This window comes from Mustelus asterias, chromosome 26 (genome assembly GCF_964213995.1).
Source record: "Mustelus asterias chromosome 26, sMusAst1.hap1.1, whole genome shotgun sequence".
Classification (NCBI taxonomy): domain Eukaryota; kingdom Metazoa; phylum Chordata; class Chondrichthyes; order Carcharhiniformes; family Triakidae; genus Mustelus; species Mustelus asterias.
The window spans coordinates 5,843,894-5,850,138 of record NC_135826.1 but is presented as its reverse complement, the minus strand read 5'-3'; the positions used below and the strand labels follow the sequence as shown (position 1 = coordinate 5,850,138).

At 46.2% G+C, this 6,245-nt stretch overlaps 1 protein-coding gene across 1 annotated transcript in view; it reads left to right on the top strand.

Moving 5' to 3' along the window:
- The window catches only part of LOC144479440 (tight junction protein ZO-3-like), a 335,349-nt gene that overhangs the window by 135,867 nt on the left and 193,237 nt on the right, over window positions 1-6,245 (top strand). The window lies entirely within an intron of this gene.

The window sequence follows — 6,245 nt, the reverse complement described above, 5'->3', positions numbered from 1 at the left end:
CATTCATAAATAAGACCCTGAGTGAGATTGGTTTGTAAAATCTCACCCTTCATAATGCATCAGCCTCTGGGCAAATAAACACTGCCCCCACACCTTAGAAATTAAACTAACAGCGAGTGCCAGAGCCCTGGAACAAATCAAAAATACAACGTTTGTCAGCAGCAATGATAAAGGCAAAATACTGCGGCTGCTGGAATAGAAACTAGAAGCAGGAGTGGGCCATTTGGCCCTTGGAGCCTGCTCCACCATTCACTTTGATCATGGCTGATCATCAAATTCCTGATCCCCCCTGAATCTGAAACTAAAACAGAAAATGCTGGAAAATCTCAGCAGGTCTGAGCGTCTTTGGGGAGAGAATCGATGACGTGGAGATGCCGGCGTTGGACTGGGGTAAACACAATAAGAGTTTTAACAACACCAGGTTAAAGTCCAACAGGTTTATTTGGTAGCAAATACCATAAGCTTTCGGAGCGCTGCTCCTTCGTCAGATGGAGTGGAAATCTGCTCTCAAACAGGGCACAGAGACACAAAATCAAGTTACAGAATACTGATTAGAATGCGAATCCCTACAGCCAGCCAGGTCTTAAAGATACAGACAATGAGGGTGGAGGGAGGATTAAGCACAGGTTAAAGAGATGTGTATTGTCTCCAGACAGGACAGCTAGTGAGATTCTGCAAGTCCAGGAGGCAAGCTGTGGGGGTTACTGATAATGTGACATAAATCCAACATCGCGGTTTAGGCCGTCCTCATGTGTGCGGAACTTGGCTATCAGTTTCTGCTCAGCGACTCTGCGCTGTCGTGTGTCGTGAAGGCCACCTTGGAGAACGCTTACCTGAGGATCAGAGGCTGAAGGCCCGTGACTGCTGAAGTGCTCCCCCACAGGAAGAGAACAGTCTTGCCTGGTGATTGTCGAGCGGTGTTCATTCATCCGTTGTCGCAGCGTCTGCATGGTTTCCCCAATGTACCATGCCTCGGGACATCCTTTCTTGCAGCGTTACAGGTAGACAACGTTGGCCGAGTTGCAAGAGTAGGTACCGTGTACCTGGTAGATGGTGTTCGCACGTGAGATGATGGCATCCGTGTCGATGATCCAGCACGTCTTGCAGAGGTTGCTGTGGCAGGGTCGTGTGGTGTCGTGGTCACTGTTCTCCTGAAGGCTGGGTAGTTTGCTGCGGACAATGGTCTGTTTGAGGTTGCGTGGTTGTTTGAAGGCAAGAAGTGGGGGTGTGGGGATGGCCTTGGCGAGATGTTCGTCTTCATCAATGACATCTTGAAGGCTCCGGAGGAGATGCCGTAGCTTCTCCGCTCCGGGGAAGTACTGGACGACGAAGGGTACTCTGTCCACTGTGTCCCATGTTTGTCTTCTGAGGAGGTCGGTGCGGCTTTTCGCTGTGGCGCGTCGGAACTGTCGATCGATGAGTCGAGCGCCATATCCTGTCCTTATGAGGGCATCTTTCAGCATCTGGAGGTGTCTGTTGCGATCCTCCTCATCTGAGCAGATCCTGTGTATACGGAGGGCTTGTCCGTAGGGGATGGCTTCTTTAACGTGTTTAGGGTGGAAGCTGGAGAAGTGGAGCATCGTGAGGTTATCCGTGGGCTTGCGGTACAGTGAAGTGCTGAGGTGACCGTCCTTAATGGAGATGCGTGTATCCAAGAATGCAACCGATTCCGGAGAGTAGTCCATGGTGAATCTGATGGTGGGATGGAACTTGTTGATGTCATCATATAGTTGTTTCAGTGATTGCTCACCATGACTCCAAAGGAAGAAAATATCATCGATGTATCTAGTGTATAGCATCGGCTGAAGGTTCTGTGCGGTGAAGAAGTCTTGTTCGAACCTGTGCATGAAGATGTTGGCATATTGAGGTGCGAATTGGCTGTTCCGTGTGTCTGGCTGAAGAACTGTTTGTTGAAGATGAAGACATTGTGGTCCAGGATGAAGCGGATGAGTTGTAAAATTGCATCTGGAAACTGGCAGTTGACGGCGTTGAGTACTGAGGCCATTGCAGCAATGCCATCATCGTGGGGGATGCTGGTGTAGAATGCCGAGACATCCATTGTGACGAGGAGTGCTCCTGGTTCAACTGCTCCCCGTGCGTTGAGTTTCTGTAGGAAGTCCGTAGTGTCGCGACAAAAGCTGGGGGTTCTTTGTACAATGGGTTTCAAGATGCCCTCGACATAGCCGGAGAGGTTCTCGCACAGGGTCCCATTTCCTGATACGATGGGACGGCTGGGTTTGTTTGCCTTGTGTATCTTTGGGAGGCAGTAGAGATCTCCAACACGGGGAGTACGTGGGATGAGAGCACGGAGGGTACTTTGAAGGTCCGGATCAAAGGCCTTGATCAGAGTGTTGAGTTGACGGGTGTGTTCTTGGTTGGACCGTGAATCGAATCAGAGAATCGAACTAACGTTTCACAGTCTGGATGACCCTTCATCTTGAGTGTCTCCAGCACTTTCTGTTTTTGTTTCAGCAGCTAAGGATGGGAGCAGGGGGGTCGCCAACTCTCCAGGATTGACCTGGAGCCTCCAAGAGTTTAGGGTGAATCTTCGCCGTCACAAGCAACCCAGGAGATAAAACATCGGGGCAATTAAAAACTGTCTGTTTGAACACTTAAACTTACTCGCTATTTAAATGGAGCTGGAAGATAGGTTGCTCTATGCATTCAGTCCACAATGGTTAGCACTGCTGCCTCACAGTGCCAGGAACCCAGGTTTGATTCCCGGCTTGGGTCACTGTCTGGAGTTTGCACATTTTCCCCATGTCTGTGTGGGTTTTCTCCGAGTGCTCCGGTTTCCTCCCACAGTCTGAAAGACGTGCTGGTTAGGTGCATTGGCCATGCTAAATTCTCCCTCAGTGTACCCGAACAGGCGCCAGAGTGTGGCGACTAGGGGATTTTCACAGTAACTTCATTGCAGTGTTAATGTCAGCCTTTCTTGTGACACTAATAAACAAGTTTAAACTGAAGTAACATTCGATCAGGTACAGAAGAGCCTACTACCCAAGGAAGGATAAAACTTTATTTGGTTCATTTGTGGGAAATGGGTGTCACTGGCTGACCAGTATCCCTAGTTGTTCTTGAACTGTGTGGCTCGCTTGGCCATTTCAGAGAGCAGTTGAGAGTCAACCACATTGCTGAGGGCTCTGGAGCCACATGTAGGCCAGACCAGGTAAGGACAGCAGATTTCCTTCCCTAAAGGATATCAGTGAACCAGATGGGTTTTTCCAACAGTCGACAATGGTCTCATGGTCATCAGTAGATTCTTAGTTCCAGATATTTTTAATTGAATTTAAATTTCACCATCTGCCCTGGTGGGATTCAAGCCCAGGTCCCCAAAACATTAGCTAAGTTTCTGGATTAATAGTCTAGCAATAATACCACTAGGCCATCACCTCTTCCTTTGAGGAGAGAATCAGATGTAACACATGAGGAGGGAAACAGATCTCCCACTTACTTCTCATGTTTGACCCCATGCCATCAACATCTAAGGAGAGTTTGACACTTTTGGGAAAGACACTTGGGGTGACACAGTGGCACAGTGGTTAATACTGCTGCCTCACAGCGCCAGAGACCCAGGTTCAATTCCTGGCTTGGGTGACTATGCGGAGTTTGTACGTTCACCCTGTATCTGTGTATGTTTCCTCCAGGTGCTCCGGTTTCCTCCCACAGTCCAAAACAAGTGCTGGTTAGGTGCATTGGCCACGCTAAATTCTCCCTCAGTGTACCCGAACAGGCGCCGGAGTGTGGCAACGAGGGGATTTTCACAATAACTTCATTGCTAATGTAGGCCTACTTGTGACTAATAAATAAACTTTACTTTACTTCCTCAGTCTTTAAAGAGCCATTAAATGGTCTCTTTCTGAAATAGCAGCAAGTCTTTTCCTTCTTTCCAAATACTACCAGATCTGTTATATACTTTCAACATACTTCAGCTTAGCTTTTTTTGAAATGGGTTTATAATTATTTTTCTTGCTAACCCAGATTCCAGCCATTCTTAAAAAAATTTGAGATGATGTGGTGCCTATTATCAATTAGGAAGGCAAATGGAATGTTGGCCATTATTATGAGGGGGAATGGAATATAAAAGTAGGGAAGTCTTGCTTTAACTGTACAGGGCATTTGTGAGACCACAATTGTATTATGCACAGATTTGTTCATCTTAGTTAAGGAGGGACCTACTTGGGCGGCACAGTGGCACAGTGGTTAGCACTGCTGCCTCACATCACTAGGGACCCGGGTTTAATTCCGGCCTCGTGTGACTGTCTGTGTGGAGTTTGCACATTCTCCCCATGTCTGTGTGGGTTTCTTCTGAGTGCTTTGGTTTCCTCCAACAGTCCAAAGATGTGTCGGTTAGATGGATTAGTCGTGGTAAATAGGCAGGATTATGGGTATAGGGCAGAGGAGAGGGCTAGGATGGAATGCTCCTTCAGAGAGGCGGTGCAGACTCATAGGACCGAATGGGCCTCTTTCTGCACTGTAGGGATACTATGGTATTTGCATTGAAGATTCACCATGCTAATTCCTGGGATGAAAACATTGCCTTCTGAGGAAAGGTTGGAGTAGGTTACACTCATTGGAGTTCAGAAGAATGAGAGGTGATCTTATTGAAACATATAAGATTCTTAGGGGGCTTAACAGACAGGCTAGATGCTGAGAGGATGTTTCCCCTTGTAGGATGCATTCATTCCTCCAAATAAACCGTGGGCAATTGGAACGATTTTGAGACTTCTTTATTGAGCATCATTTAAAATTAACATAACAGAAACAAAAGAGGATTACTTGAGAGAGAGAGGAAGAGAAAGCAGCAGAAGCAATATTCTGCTGGCCAAAGAACTCCAAACATAGTCTGGATCGAACTGAACACAACATAACTGTATAGAACATTATAACTTTTTGGTTATCTTGTGTTATGAAATAGCTGGGCACAGGCAGTACCAGCTTTCAAAAACAATTCACAGCTGTGTGACCATGAAAGCTTCTGTTTATACAAAACTTTGCTTGCCTTGTTCTTTCAAATATAGTCAATTTCTAAGCTCAAAACCCAGAATTCCAAGCTGAGTTTTAAAATGTGACCAAGTTAGCTCAAGTTAGCTTTACAGCATAGCACACTCAGTTCCATGGGCTGAAGTACCTTAAAATGAAGCCTAACTAATACAAACCATACAGAGGATCCCACACCCTTGTAGGGGAATATGCAACTCGGGGGCAAAGTTTCAAAATAAGGGGTCCCCGATTCTAGACAGAAATGAGGAAGAATTTCTTCTCTCAGGGGGTTGTGAGTCTTTGGAATTCTCTCCACTCCAGCCTGCAGTGAAGGCTGAGTAAATGAATATATTCAAGGCTGAGCAAGACAGATTTTGTTCAGCAAAGGAGTCGAGGATTATGGGGAGACAGACAGGACAGTGGGAAATGTCACAATCAGAGCAGCAATGACCTTATTGACTCTGGGAGCTGAGACTTATTCCGGCTCCCATTTCTTACATCCTGGATGGGCCAAAATCAAAACCACTCAGATAAACAGAAATCTGTGGAAATATTCAGCAGGTCAGACAGCATCTGTGAAGAGAGAAACAAAAACGGAAGTTTGAGGTCAAAGGCCTTTCAGCCCAGTATTTTATTCTGGATTAAATCCCTCAGGTTGTGGTTTGTTGTGGCACATTTCAAGGTATGTGTAATGTATGGCTCAGACTGAAGCAATCTGATGGTAATTGCAACTGTTTACTCCCCACCTTTTCTTGTGCCTCTTTCCATTTTATTGGTGTGACACAGTGAGCATCTTCTTCATGTTATCATGTTACACTCCCAAACACATCATCCTTTCAGCTCTTCCTGCCATTTCAAGCTTCGAGACACATCTGCTAATTCACCTCCTACTCATTGCCCATTTTATCCCTGTGAAATAATTTGTAATGTTTTCCATGTTAAAAGTGTTACATAAATGTAATTAGCTGACGTTATTGTTTTCTTCACTGTAATCTTCTGCTCTTCCTCCGCCTTCCAGCACCATGTCCTAAGAGGGCATTGGCAACCATGGCCTTGGTATGATAGAATCCCTATAGTGTAGAAGGAGGCCATTCAGCCCATCGAGTCTGCACTGACTCTCTGAAAGAACATCTTACCCAGGCCCTATCCCCGTAACACACCACATTTACCTTCACACCTTTTGGACTCCAAGAGGCAATTTAGCATGTCCAATTCACCTAACCCAACAGATCTGTGTTAGGTACATCTGTGGACTGTGGGAG